The sequence below is a fragment of the Artemia franciscana genome, chromosome 11, assembly GCF_032884065.1.
Source record: "Artemia franciscana chromosome 11, ASM3288406v1, whole genome shotgun sequence".
In the NCBI taxonomy this organism is placed as follows: domain Eukaryota; kingdom Metazoa; phylum Arthropoda; class Branchiopoda; order Anostraca; family Artemiidae; genus Artemia; species Artemia franciscana.
Genome location: NC_088873.1, coordinates 17487831 through 17503959, shown reverse-complemented (window position 1 = coordinate 17503959; position 16129 = coordinate 17487831).

Below are 16129 nucleotides of genomic sequence, written 5' to 3'. Positions count from 1 at the left end.
TGAACGGCTCTAGTTTAGAAGAGAAGACTCCCACAATGCAACTGATCTAATTTTATTCATGATTGAAAACAAAAATAGTACTGATACTGGGTGCTTGTGAAGCGAACATTAAGCCAAATCTTCCTTTAGTAATGGAGCATTCTGAATATACCAGAGCATTGTGAATAGAACATCTGTAAGGGCATTGCGATTGAATTTGAATCCAAAGTAGTCTATACTGTTGTCCTGTGATTGTGTTTAAGCACCATCTATAACTCAAATCACGGAATAACAGTTAATAGACCTGAAAGAGAACAGAAAAAAAATGAAAATGTTGAAGCGAAGAGTTCAAAAAAGAATACCTAACGTCTAATAAAGAACAGACAAATAAAAAGAATAAATGATGAAGAATAAAATGATTCTCATTCCTAGAAGACGATGCGCAAGACAATTAAGCTCTATTGGCCAAAGACATGAGGGATTAAATTTTAAGCCAAGGGCGTATTCAGGGGGGACTAGGGGATTTGAACCCATCTTACACTCCCCCCCCCAAATGCTTGCCCAACTCAGAAAAACGTAACGAAAATGAATATAGACAAATTTTCCAGGTGTTTTTTTTTTCAAGACTGATTCAAGCTAATGAGAAAAAAAAAATTTACTTTTTTTTATTTGGGGCACCCTTGGTCTAAGGAATTTTGTAAGTAAATTTCAATAAAATTGAAGAGAAACATTTTCAGTGCCAGATTCTGGGGTCCCCGTTTAACTTTTTTTGTTAATGAAGATACCAAAGGATCTTACATCCAAGAGCTTACGGGTGTAAATTTCAAGCAGTTCGAAGAAAACTCTTTTTAGTGGGCGACACTATTTCTCACTCTCTTCCTTCTTTGGCATTTGAATCCTCCTTACCCATGGACTCATCCCATAAAGTAAGGTGTTGGCTCTTTTTTAGAAACAATTTAGGGGAAGGGAGAAGGGAATTATGTGCCTTTTAAATTTATGTGACCCTTTTTGCTTTCTGCTTTACATTTTGGAAAAAAAATCATGTAATTTCTGGTGTTTGTTTTTAATTCTGAAAAATCCGGCTCGCAGCTCAGCCGAAAAATCCTCCCGCCCACTGACCGTTCTTTTCCTCCTGGACCCAGTATAGGTCGTTTATAACCGAAATGGAAATTTCTCTCGGAATTTGCTTTTGGTTGTTATTACGTATATGAGTGGGTTGCCCCCACCTCGGTACCTCGCAATTTATGCTAAAGTGTTGTGAATTTTTAAAAAGCTTATTATCCTAATTAAAAGGTCCTTGCGTGCCAAAATTTATTCTTAAATAATTGGAACAAAAAGTCAAACATTAGCTTAAATAATGATATACTGAGAAGGGGGCAACCCCTCTTGTTAATTATTTCAAATTCATTATTTCTGATCAATATTCCGTATATGAAAGGGGCTGTCCCCCCTTCAAAGTCCCGCTCTTTAAGCTAAGGTTTGACTCTTTGTCAAAAGCCTACTTCTTAAAACAATAGAAACTTTAGCGTAAAGAGCGATGTGTTTACGAGTGGACAACCCCTTTCATATATGGAATAATTTATGTTCGTTTTAAGTTTTAACGTCGCTCATTACTTGTAGTTAAAGAAAAAAGTATTTAGTTTCTGAACGTTTTTGAAATAATGCATGTTTTGATTTTGACTCATCGCACATGAATATTTAAAACGAAATTTGCATAATAATTTTTTTTGGCTAAATGGCTTTTTCATAGTTTTGATCGGATAACTTTGATAAAAAAGAACTGGGGGAGGAGGCCTAGCTGCCCTCCAATATTTGGTAACTTTAAAATGCAACTAGAACTTTTTTTACGAACGTTTTTATTAGTAACACATATACGTAACTTACGCATTAACTTACGCAATGAACTTCTATATTTGTATATTTTTATTATGTATGTGAGGGGGTTCACTCCCTCGTCAATACCTCGTTCTTTACATTAAAGCATGAATTTTGTCCCAATTATTTAATAATGACCCCTCAATTTAAAAGGCTTTAGAATAAATAGTTTTAAATACTAAAAATACTTTAGCGTAAAGAGCAAGGTATTGCGGAGAAGACGAACCACCTTATATACATACTATTTTTTGTTCGTTTTAAGGTTTTAATATTGCTCCTAACTTCCAATTGCAAAGAAATTTGCTATAATTTTTTTCATTTTTTTTTTCAAATGATGCTAGAAAATCCTGCGCCCTCTTCATGAAGAATCTCTTCCCTTATACTAAATTCCTCCATGGAAAGATCTTACCACGTAACCCCCACCCCTAGCACACCCTGTTCCGAGCACGAAAAAGTCCCCCTGAAAACGTCTGTACACTTCTCAATAACCATTACTATATGTAAACAATGGTCAAGGTTTGTAACTTGCAGCCCTTCCCCCGGGGAGTATTGGGTAGTAAGTCGTCCCCAAAGAAATAGTTATAAGATTTTTCGACTACGTTGAATAAAATGGCTATCTCAGAATTTTGATCCGTTGACTTTGGGAAAATAATGAGGGTGGGAGGGGAGGGGCCCTTCAATTTTTTTGGTCCCTTAAGAAGGGCACTAGAACTTTTCATTTCCGTTAAAATAATCCCTCTCGCAACATTCTAGGACAACTGGGTTGATACGATCACCCCTGGGGAAAAAAAATTAAAAAGAATAAAAATTAAAAAATAAATAAACACGCATCCGTGATCTGCCTTGTGGCAAAAAATACAAAATTCCAAATTTTGAAGATAGGAGCTTGAAACTGCTACAGTAGGTTTCTCTGATACGCTGAATCTGATGGTGTAATTTTTGTTAAGATTCTATGACTGTTAGGGGGTGTTTTCCCCTATTTTCTAAAATAACACAAATTTTCTCAGGCTCATAACTTTTGATGGGTAAGACCAAACTTGAGGAAACTTATATATTTAAAATTAGCTTTAAAACGCGATTCTTTTGATGTAGCTATTGGCATCAAAATTCCATTTTTTGAGTTTTAGTTACTATTGAGCCGGGTCGCTCCTTACTACAGTTCGTTACCACGAACTGTTTGATAAACATTCCTTTTTTACGTAAGAACTAAAGAAATTATGAATAAAATCGGCTTATGGTTTGATTTGTTTTTTTTTTTGGGGGGGGGGGGGTTGTTTTGTTGGTGTTGGATCCTTGATGACGCATAGAATTCTAATTTGTGTTTTATTGTCGGGTGATGTGAGGGTCACTGTTTTGTGGGGACTCCCGGTGAGTTGATTTCTTTCCCTTATAGATCTGTTCGGAAAGATTTAAGATACTAAAAACAATTGAAACAAAAATATGATAAAAAAATGCTTTGATTTTAAAATGCACTAAAAAAGTAAAAACTAATTTTCTTTTCCGGTATTAGTAAAAACTAGTAAAATTAGTAAATTAGTAAAATTAGTAAATTATTAGTAAATTATGTTATCTATATATATAAAAATAAGTTGTCTGTCTGTGGATCTGTGGATCAGGTGACGTCATGTTTCTGTGTCGGCTGACGTCATGAAATTAGTTGTCGTCATTTTTGTTATGACGATGCTTAGTATATTGTAAAACACATTAATTTGGTTAATAATATACCATTTAAAACACCAAAATGAACATGCTGGAGTAGTCACTCGGTGAGAGAGGGTGTCAGAACGGAGAATGAAGGTCCCAGGTTCAAATCCTGGTTAGGCTAAAAAAGGTAAAAAACTAAAAACTAAAAAAAGGCAAAAACTACAAAAAAACTAAAAACTAAAAAAAAAAATAAAAAAGCCGAAAAACTAAAAAAAAACTAAAGAAACTAAAAAAAGGAAAAAAACTTAAAAAACTAAAAACTAAAAAAAAAACTAAAAAAAAGGAAAAAACTGAAAAATAGAAGAGAAAAAGAAAACTAATAAAATTAAGAATAAAAATAAGAAAAATAAAAAAGATAAAAACTAAAAAAAAGTAAAAAGAAAAAACGAAAAAAAACTAAAAAAGCTAAAAAAAAGGTAAAAACCAATAAAAAACTAAAAGGAAAAAAACGTAAAAAACTAAAAAAAATTTTCATCTAAAAAACTAAAAAAAACTAAAAAAGGTAAAAACTAAAAGAACTAAAAAAGAAAAAAAACTAAAAAAAGGAAAAAAACTGAAAAATAAAGGAGAAAAAGAAAACTAAAAAAATATAAATAAAAATAAAAAACTAAAAAGATAAAAACTTCAAAAAACACTAAAAAGAAAAAAGAAAAAAACTAAAAAACCTAAAAAAAGGTCAAAACCAATAAAAAAAAAACTAAAAGGAAAAAAAGGGAAAAAATTAAAAATTTATTTCATCATATACCAATTCAAAAACGAATGTATACCGGGATGATGACCGGGACACAGGGAATATAAATGACACAACTACAACGGGGACGCCGGGGGCACAGGGGGATAGAAATGACGACCGGGACACCGGGACACAAGGAATATAAATGACGCCCGGGATGCTCAAAGAGAAATCACAGACTGGGACACCGGGACACAAATGACGACCGGGACACAGGGAATATAACTGACGACCGGGACACAGGGACATAACTACAAAGGGGACGCCGGGGTGCACAGGGGGATATATAAATGACGATGGCGACTCAGGGAATGGTCGATTAGCAATCACCATCAACAAAGCTCAGGGGCAATCATTAGAATCATGAGGTATAGATCTGAATACGGATTGTTTTCCCATGGACCATTATATGTTGCATGTTCAAGAGTCGGTAAACCTGACAATCTATTTATATGCACAGACAATATATATATATATATATATATATATATATATATATATATATATATATATATATATATATATATATATATATATATATATATATATATATATATATATATATATATATATATATATATATATATATATATATATATATATATATATATATATATATATATATATATATATATATATATATATATATATACAGGTGGGACATAGGGACACAACTACAATGGCGCGTAACTAATATGGCGCGTAACGACTTACGCGCGCGGGGGGGCTTGGGGGGGGGGGCGCGAAGCGCCCCCACCAACTAGGTGTTGGGGTGGCGCGAAGCGCCACCCCAACAGCTAGTAGTTATATAATTATGTAACTATATATAGTTATAGTTATATATAGTATATAGTTATATAAGTATAGTGAATTATTAGTAAATTAGTAATTAGTAAATTAAATTAGTTAATTAGTAATATTAGTAAAAACTAATTTTCTACTCGGAAGAATTAGAAGTTTTACAGAATAGAAATAAAAGCGCGTGGTAGTCATTACGCATTTTATATCTGTTCGAGGACGATGATGCTACAATTCATTTTTAGTTCGAAAAATTTTCGATTTTTTTGGGTAGTAGGAATTTTTTTTTTACTTTTTGATACATTTGGATGCAAAATGCATTCTTTTTTATTTGTTGGTGTCTAGTGGCATGTCCTTCAGAAGGAGGGGGAGCTCTGAAGGTCAGGTAACACAACAAAATGAGTTGGGAAATTCTAACAGTTTAGTTCAAATCTATTTGTCAACTCATGTCTGTGACTATCTATTGGATTCAAATGAGTTCTTTCAGCGCGTATGCTGAGTAGTTATGCTCAAGTATAATTTATACAGATTTTAACTTTGTATCATCTCAAGTCTATCTGTTTTTGTTAAAGTCGGATGCAAAGCTGGACTCAAGACTGGATGTCAATCTGGTTTCGATAAAGTCGGATGTCAACTGGTCCTTCAGTAGGGGGGGGGGCTTTATGGTCCTTCAAGGTCGGGTAATAGACCATCACAGGGTGGGGAATTCAGGCAGTTTAGTGCAAATATGTATGTCAACTCATGTCTACGACTATCAAGTGAAGTCAATATTAATTGTTTCAGTGCATCATCATATATTGAGTAATTGTGCCCAATTAAAATTTTACATGTGGAGGTGTGATTAGTGATAATTTCAGGCCTCATAGGAGAGGGACATACTAAGGTGGTTATCACCGAGGAAATACTGAAATAAGGAAATAAACCGTTTCTGTCAGACCAAGAACTAAGTTCTTAGTAAGTAAGTAAGTAAGTGAGATAGTAAGTAATAGTTAATAGTAATTATTATTATGAAATTGGAGCTACATTTCTAAAGCTGGTCTCAAGATATTCCAAATAAAGTTATTGTTACAGGTTTATTGTTAGAGGTACATTTATATACTTTTTGTGCGATGAAAGCTGCACCAGACCGTATATGAAATGGGCTGTCCCTTCCGCAATCCCTCGCTCTTTACGCTAAAGTTTGACTCTTTGCCACAATTCTACTTTTCAAAACAATTAAAAACCTTAGCGTAAAGAGAGAGGGATTGCGGAGGGGACAACCCATTTCATATACGGAGTAATTTCTGTTCGTTTTAAGTTTTAATATCGCTCCTTACTTTCTGTTGAAAAAACTAGTTTTTTATTTAATTTCTGAACGTTTTTGGATTAATACATTTTTGATTTTGGCTCTCCGCGCATAAATTATTAAAATAAAACTTGCATATTAATTATTTTTTTGGCTAAATGGCCTTCTCTTAGTTTCAATCAGACGGTTTTGACAAATAAGGGGTAGGAAAGGAGGCCTAGTTGCCCTTCAGTTTTCCGGTTACTTAAAAAGGCAACTAAAACTTTTAATTTTTAACGAACGTTTTTATTAGTAAAAAATATACGTAACTTAAGAAATAACCTACGTAACAAACTTTTATATTCTTATATTTTTTATTATGTATATGAGGGGGTTTGTCCCCTCGTTAATGCCTCGCTCTTTACACTAAATCTTAATTTTTGTCCCAATTCTTTAAGAATGACTCCTGAATCAGAAATACCGTAGAATAAATAGTTGAAACTACTAAAAATACTTCAGCATAAAGAGATATATCTCCTCCTACATACCCCGCTCTTTATGCTAAAGTATTTTTAGAACCCCTCATATGCGTAATAATCTCTGTTCGTTTTAAGTTTTAATACTACTCCTTACTTTCAGTTAAAAAAACTTTTTCATGCTTATTTTTTCATTGTTTCTTTTTTATAGAAATGCTAGAAAATCCCGCGCCCTTTTCATTGAATTTCTCTTCCCCCATGACATATTCCTCAAAGGAAAGATACTTCCACATAGCCCCCTCCCCTAAACCCCACCCCGTCTGTACACTTCCCAATAACCATTACTGTATGTAAACACTGGACAAAGTTTGTAACTTGAAGCCCCTCCCCCATGGACTGTGGGGGAGTGAGTCATGCCAAAGACATAGTTATTTTGGTTTTCAACTATGATTTTCAGCAAGATTGTATAAATTTAGGGGGTCTTTCACCCTTTTTTCAAAAATCAAGCAAATTTTCACAGGCTCGTAACCTTTGATAGATATAAGTAAACTTAATAAAACTTATACATTTAAAATCAGCATGGAAAGCTAATTCTTTTGATATATCTGTTGGTATCAAATTCTGTTTTTAAGAGTTTTGGTGACTATTGAGCCGGATCGCTCCTTACTTACATTTTGCTACCACGATCTGTTTGATATTATCTGGATGTATCCGGCGACATTTGTTCACTAACAGATGGAGTAGTTTTTTGGTAGATATATGCCTCTAGTAATTTTTGAGGTATGTAAAATTACGGCTTTCAACAAGAATTGGACGACCCAAGGTTCGCTAGCAAACAAACAATTCTACATTTGGAAAGATCCTATTGTATTAAATAATGACAACATGAAGAATTAACATAATTTTAAAGTAATATTTAATATGTGCCTTTTCTAAGATCCCAAATTCAGGATTGAAATCCAAATATTCTGGGGAAAATCCCAAAATTTGACAGATCTAAGAAGAATGAGGATGGTGATTTAAAATACATACGAAATTTACCTAATTTTAAATCAAACGAAAGGCCTCAAACAAGTTTGCTTCAAGCCTGCTAGCTGCCCAGCTTTTGCTCTGTTGCAAGCTTAAATCAAGTCTTGAAACAGCTTGCAAAACAAGCCAGAAGCAAAGAATCCCCTGCAATTAGAAAGAAACAAAACAAGGTTTTCCTTGAATCCTTATTTGGTAGCACAGAAATAAGATTAAGCAGCAGAGATAGAAATAATAGATTTATGGTGGCAGTTTTTCAGATGAAATCGAAATCGATCGAGTGCCGCGTCAGTGAATCCCTTTTCTATCCCCAAATTTTAATTTTCCTTAAAAAGCCACTTCAAACTGGGGCATTGATAACTAAAATGGATTTGCCACTTCATTACGCTTATGAAAATTTGATTTCGAATCATTTTTTTGTCTATAAGATTTTTCAAACAGTCCGTGGCAACAAACCGTAAGTAAGGAGCAACCCGCTCAATAGTAACCAAAACTCTAAAAACGGAATTTTGATCCCAATACATATATCAAAAGACTCAAATTATTATACTGACTTTGCTCTTTACGCTAAAGTTTGAATTTTGTCCGAATTCTTTAAGAATGACTTCTGAAACACTATGTTCGTTTAATTGAAACAACAAGAAGCGTGTTTCAAAATTACTAAAAAACTTTAGTGTAAAGAGCGAGGTGTTGACGACGAGCCAATCCCTTGCATTTACGTAATTTAAGTTTTCTGTTCGTTTTAAGTTTTAATGTTGCTCCGTACTTTCAGTTGAAATTTTTTTTAAATTATATAATGGTCAAAACTGTTTATTGCTAGTGAAGATAACTAGTTTTTAAGATTAACTAGTGAAGATAACTAGTAAATAACGCATTATACCCACTTTGCTTTTTACTTAGACAGCGCCATTCTGCTATGATTAGTAGATGACATCATTACAATACTAGGATGTGACTTTAATTTGACGTCATTATGGTTATTTACTTGCATGCAGTCTTTTATATTTGAAAATGACGTCAGTGTGACAATCATGACGTCAAATTTACCATATAAATTTGATTTCTTAGTCTGTGGTCATCATTAACTCAGTAAATCTTACGCAGTGATTCTATAAAGTATATAATGAATACCTCATATAAATGTCTTTTCATTGGAATTCCAGCCTCCTGTGCTGTAGTATCAGTTGCCATAAGAAAATGCTGTAGGTGGGCCATAAAAAAATATTTACAAGCTGAAACGGAGAAGTGCTCGAGACAACATAATGAAGTGCTTAAGTCTCAACCTAGTTTGATGAGTGAACGCAAATCAGCTATTGACGTTGAAACCAGTAAAGAAAAAGAGATTGCAATAAAAGAGGCTCCTTGTGAGGGGAAAGAAAAATCCATCTGTCATACTGGCGTGGAAAATAGATGCAAATTAAGCAGTAAAAAGCTGACAAGGAAAGAGTGTAAAGAGAAACCCAAAAAGGCCACAGAGAAGGAAGAAAAACAAATTTCTCGCAGTCTTAAGAAGAGAAGACAAATGGTAGACAAGCTTTTAGAAGCTTATAAGACCGAGCGTAGCAAGCTTGTGAAAGTTTATAAAGCTTTAGAGAAAGGAGAATACAGGGATGAAGAGTTGCTCCTTATTGCAAAAATAAGGAAGACTACCGAATACCAAGCGGATTACAAAGTTATTGTAAATGGAGAAGACTCAATAGAAGTAATTCAAGCTTTTCTCAGAATAGTGGAAACATTTAAAGCTCACATAGATATCTAAGCTATGGAAAAAGGAGAAGACATTAAAAAAAGAAATAGAAGCTTATCTTAGAACCCAAGCAGATGCTCGAGTTTCCAAAATAGGAAAAAAAATCACAAAAGAGGACAAAATCTTGATGGAACAATAAGAACTTCTCAAGTAAAAAAAAGGACAAAGAAGAAAACAAGGACAATGATTTAGTTTATTTTACAGATTTTGCTTATTCACACCAGCGAACGCATAAAAGAGCGTATAAAAGTAAAAAGAAATGAGAGGGTGATTGGTTTTGTTGTAAAAAACCAATCAATGGTATGGAGCTAACCCGCCTTATGATTTTTTTTAAATTGTCTTATTAGAGTTTAATTTAATTAAATTATTTATACAAATTTTTACTTTTTCTTTTATGAAGTTAATGAAACCAACCATTGTATATATAGATTGGTCTACTGTCATTTTTTTTTTACCGTATTCACATTTTTTCTGATATTTTGATAAATGTGTACTCACTGATCGATATAAAAGTTGTTCGCAAATGTTCATCAGACATTCAAAATGCTTAGTCCTAAGAACCCCGGCTTTGAATCTGCAATACATATTTCTGTTTTTAAGAAACCAACAAAACACACCAGTTTCTTTCAGTGCAGTTGAGACTATACGTGAAACACAATATCAGACGTACGACTACCCATATGAGCCCCACAAGCACTAGTTCTGTCCATGAAATTAATCATCACTTGCTCACACATTTCCCCATCAACTTTGTACTCTAATAGGAAAAATTCACATGATGTCAAGATTGCGGTGGATAGGCTGGTCTCTTAGTAACACAGTATTAGTCTTTCTGGGAAGTTTTCACACTGTGAAGCGTTTGTGTCTCCTGGAGTGTAGCAAGTTGCCAGTTTTTTTTTTTTTTTTGAGGGGGGACCAGACATTTTCAGTGTTCGGTTGATTCAACTGGGGTCAAAGAAAATTATTAAGCATCTGAAGATAACGAAATCCTTTCAACGTGACGACCCTTACTTAGTCATCTTCGAAAAAATGGACAGTTAAACCCCTACTCCAACTTAATCGCCAAAACGTAACTCGGGCTTTTGATTTATTGTGTTGACCCTGATTTTTTATCAAATATCTTGATTAGCCTACGAACACTTTTGGCTTGATCAGTTTCCACGGAAGTTTCCCCACTTTTGCAGTGATTTTTAATGATCAACACTTGCTGTTCCATACAATATTTTTCCAAGATTATAGCTATAGACTACAAAGATGAAACTGGAGAACAAAAGCACAACATCAAAAAATTACACTAGGTATGTGTAATAAAAACAACTTGTAAAAACCAACAAATAAAAATAGATGGCTTTTCAAATCCTGCGTTCTTTTTTAAACACCCCTTATTTTTTTAACTAATTCTATGAACAACAAAAACCAAAAATGGTTAGCTTTTTATGGAGCTGTGACAGCCATCGTGGCCTTGGTTGTGGCGGTCGCTTGTGGCAAAAGAGCATTCAAAAAAGGCCGATACACAGATGATATGAAGTTTATTGTAGGCAGGTTAGTTCAAAAATAAATTGGATTTTAAATTCAGAAACAGTCAATTGCTCCGACTACTAATGTTCATTGCAGAACCAAGCCACCTGAGACTAACACAGCTGCGGACACTTCTCCACTCAGTCTACTGTAAGGTTTCCCTTTTCCCCCCTCGTGAAGTTTCAGTTCATTTTAAATATTTCATTATATCCTTTTTTCATCCCATTAAAGGAGAATTTTTCCTTTAAAGATAGGTATTTTGTCCAGCATAGCCGAACAGTCCTGTAATTGTATCTGTAGAGGAGGTATAAAATTAATTAAATGCTACTTTTTGTGTCCAGATTTTTAAAAGGCTCTGTGTTGTTAAAAATTGGTGAAAAAAGTTTCTCCAGTATGCAAAAACCAGGCCAAATTATAAATTCTAAAAAAAACGAAAAGATTTACGCTATTATTTTCTTTTTCCCTGAAAAGACTATGTCAATATAAAACGAAATGAAATTCATTAAAAAAAACTTTTCCCACAAAATAAATTTTCAAAGAAAAATAAAAACTCCACTCAACCAAAAATAAGCAAAAACAAAGGCAAATAATCTACCAAGTGTAAAACTACAACAAGTCAGCATCGATGAATAAATGAAACCCAAAACGAACAAAATTACAATAAATAACCGAGTTCAACTCAAAACGAGCAGAAACTAGCATGAGTAGCTTTCAAAACCATTATGCCTTCCCAAGATCAGAACATAATTTGTTAACTAACTAAATAAAAAGTATATGTTTTCACTTTTAGAACTTTAATAAGTTAAATATTTGTCCCACAACTACCGTTACTTCACGAACGTCGTTTGGGTTTGATCTGTGAATCTAGCCAATTTCTTCTAAGCAGTGAAAAACATAGAGATACTACCACCAGTAATGAGGAATAAAATAGATACAAGGTCAGCTAGCACAGCAAGACTGGAAGTGCATACTCCAATAACGAACCGTTTTGCCAATTCGTTCGTTTCTTTTTACATGTCAGCGTTTAATAAGCTATAGTCTCGTGTTTTTTTTTTATTCCTTGTTTTCGTTGTAAGTACTAGCGCAATTTAGTTGGATTTTTATTCTAAGCTACGATTGCTTGTATAAATAAAGCTTGAGAGTAAAGAGCTAATGTTTGCTAGGAACCAGAGTCTTCGTGTAATTCAGAAAACAAAATTAAATTTGATTTGATGCAGTAAATACATACAAAAGCAATAACCATTCTCTTCGAAATTCAAGGAAAACTAAACAAAAACTATAAAGATATTTAACAATAAAGCTTCTCAATGAGAATCAAATGTAAAACCAAAATTGAAACAGTGTTAGTATTATTACTTCATGTAAGCTCATAAAGGCTGACTAAAGAAATATTAGTATTATGCAATCGCTAGATTACTCAAAATTTTTGAAGCAACTTGGGATTTTTTTTTGTAGACACAAATTCAGTATCCCATGACCTGAGAGCGAAATTATCCTGTTCCTTACAAACCCAAAACTTTTGAGATCTTACTTTTGTTTTGAATGATTTTTTCCGCTTTTTAGAATGCTCTATATGGGAATCTTCTAAGACCCTCTGCTGCCTAGCAACTGTAAAGTCAGTTATATACCTATCAACTCTTCTATGTTTGTCCTGGTAATGAAATTACCCTATTCTGCTTGTCGATTTTTACTATTAGTAACGGACGAAGAAAAATTACAATTTCAAATAATAAAATATATCTTTAACTTTGGAATGTTTTTTTCTTGGAATGAGTTGTGAGAATTTTAGGGAAATTTTGGCTTAGTGACATGTGACCATAATCATTTTATAAATGGTTTTATCTTCCATTCTAGATTCCTCCATTCATATGCTCCCTCTTCACCTGAATCTGTTCAAAGTATTCCACTTAACTCCCTCCTATGAAATTCTAGTTTTCTCTCTATTATATCTCTTTGAATTCTTCTTACCCTATTCGAGGAAGCCCTTGATTTCCCTTGGTCCCTTAGAAGAACAAAAAGAAAGATATTGGTTATTTACCATTCTTCGTTCGTAAAACTTGACTTATTCGTCTTAACCCTTGCTTCAAAATAGGCCTAAAAAGTGGAATAGAACATTTTTGGTGTGGTTTCTTGTTTGATTTATAGTTATTCGAACGAGTTCCTCAAACCACCTTTAGACAATTCCTCTGAAAAGCATTTTGCATATCTTCCTCAGTCTTTCAAAGCATCCGCATTTCAAGGATATACTGCATTTTTATCATTATTGTGACTTTCAGTATTCTAATAGTAGTTTGAGGACTTATCTTCCAAATTTTTTCCCAAAAAAATGTCCATTTCTTGGCTATTCCACTTTTTACCTGTTTACTGTAGCCATCATCTTTGCTACAATGCTTTGTGAATAAGTGAAGCTGTCCAGATTTTCGTTTAGAATGTATGCTTGAGGCGAAACTTTATTTAAAAGAATTCATTTTACATAGTTGTCATATATGCATTCATCACACATGAATATATATTCATGTGGGGTGGGGTATATATATATATTCATGGGGTGGCGCTTCGCGCCACCCCAACACCTAGTTGGTGGGGCGCTTCGCATCCCCCCAAGCCCCCCCACGCGCGTAAGTCGTTACGCGCCATATTAGTTACGCGCCATTGTAGTTGTGTCCCTGTGTCCCACCTGTGAATATAGATAGATTTATATATGTGTTTCAAACTACGTAAAAATTGCGAATATACAACATTCTTGGCTTCCCACTACTGGGAGCTTTCCGTTTCCAATTGCCAGCAATTGATCTGAAAATGTTTGACCAGAGTCATCGTTACACAGACAGACAACTTATTTTTATATATATAGAAGATATATATATATATATATATATATATATATATATATATATATATATATATATATATATATATATATATATATATATATATATATATTCTTTTTAGTTTTTTTGTAGTTTTTACCTTTTTTAGTTTTTTTCTTCTTTTGTATTTATGCTAAAGCCAAGGTTCAAACCTGGAGCCTCTCGGACTTAGAACCTGAAACATAACGCTTTACCAACTCAGCTACTTCGGCTTGAATACATTCGTTTTGAGCAGCTTCCTCGGGTGTTGCCATTGTAGGTTCTTCAGTCATTTTACAATTAGAAATTTCTCTTTCAACGGTCTTCTTACAATGAAAAATTTTTCTTTGAACGATATTCTTAAATACCAGTGTCCTGGTCGTCATTTATATTCCCTGTGTCCCGGTCGTCATTTGTGCCCCGGTATCCCAGTCTGTAATTTCTCTTTGAGTGTCCCGGTCGTTATTTATATTCCCTCTGTCCCGGTCGTCATTTGTGTCCCGGTCTGTAATTTCTCTTTGAGTGTTTTTTCTTTTTAGTATTTTTTAGTTTTTTACATTTTTTCTTTTTTCAGTTTTCTTTTTCTTCTTGCCATTGTAGGTTCTTCAGTCATTTTACAATTAGAAATTTCTCTTTCAACGGTCTTCTTACAATTAAAAATTTGTCTTTGAACGATATTCTTAAATACCTGTGTCCTGGTCGTCATTTATATTCCCTGTGTCCCGGTCGTCATTTGTGTCCTGGTATCCCAGTCTGTAATTTCTCTTTGAGTGTCCCGGTCGTTATTTATATTCCCTCTGTCCCGGTCGTCATTTGTGTCCTGGTCTGTAATTTCTCTTTGAGTGTTTTTTCTTTTTAGTATTTTTTAGTTTTTTACATTTTTTCTTTTTTCAGTTTTCTTTTTCTTCTTTATTTTTCAGCTTCACTATGAAATACATATCGCCGAACCTTTGTTTTTTTTTTAACTAAAATCTGGTAGGCATTGATGCCCTTATCCAAGTCAAAATCCCAAACCCAATCATCATCGCTATCATTTTCAGTTTTGATATGTTTTGACTCTCGCTGTCCAGGTGGATCTTCACCTAACTGCGCGGTTTTGCGTTCTTTAGCCTCAAGCCTGTTTCCTTGCCGTTCTTTTGATTCCTCGGCACGCTTTCTTTTCTGACTTTCTCTATCAGCAGCAAGTTTTTTGGCATAGACTCTTTGAGCATCTTCATCGGCTTTTGCCATTGTAAGTTCATCAGTCATTTTAAACTTAAACATTAATAGATTTCTACGTGAACATATATGTCTTAAATACCATTAATGACTTCACCGTCAAAGCAAAAATGACGACAACTAATTTCATGACGTCAGCCGACACAGAAACATGACGTCACCTGATCCACAGACAGACAACTTATTTATATATATATACTAGCTGTTGGGGTGGCGCTTCGCGCCACCCCAACACCTAGTTGGTGGGGGCGCTTCGCGCCCCCCCCAAGCCCCCCCGCGCGCGTAAGTCGTTACGCGCCATAATAGTTACGCGCCATTGTAGTTGTGTCCCTATGTCCCACCTGTGAATATAGATATATATATATATATATATATATATATATATATATATATATATATATATATATATATATATATATATATATATATATATGGTTTTAACTACGTAAAACTTGCGAATATACAACATTCTTTGCTGTCCCATTGTCTTTGCATATAAATAGATTGTCAGGTTTACCGACTCTTGAACATGCAACATATAATGGTCCATGGGAAAACAATCTGTATTCAGATCTATACCTCATGATTCTAATGATTGCCCTTGAGCTTTGTTGATGGTGATTGCTAATCGACCATTCCCTGTCCCGGTGTCCCGGTCGTCATTTATATCCCCCTGTTTCCCCCGGTGTCCCCGTTGTAGTTGTGTCCCTGTGTCCCGGTCGTCATTTATATTCCCTGTGTCCCGGTCGTCATTTGTATCCCGGTGTCCCGGTCTGTATATACATTCGTTTTTTAGTTTTGTTTTTCTCCTTTATTTTTTTCCTTTTTTTTTCTTTTTTAGTTTATTTAGATTTTTTAGTTTTTTTATTAGTTTTTAGTTTTTTTTTCTTTTTAAGTTTTTTTGTCCCGGTCGTCATTTATATCCCCCTGTTTCCCCCGGTG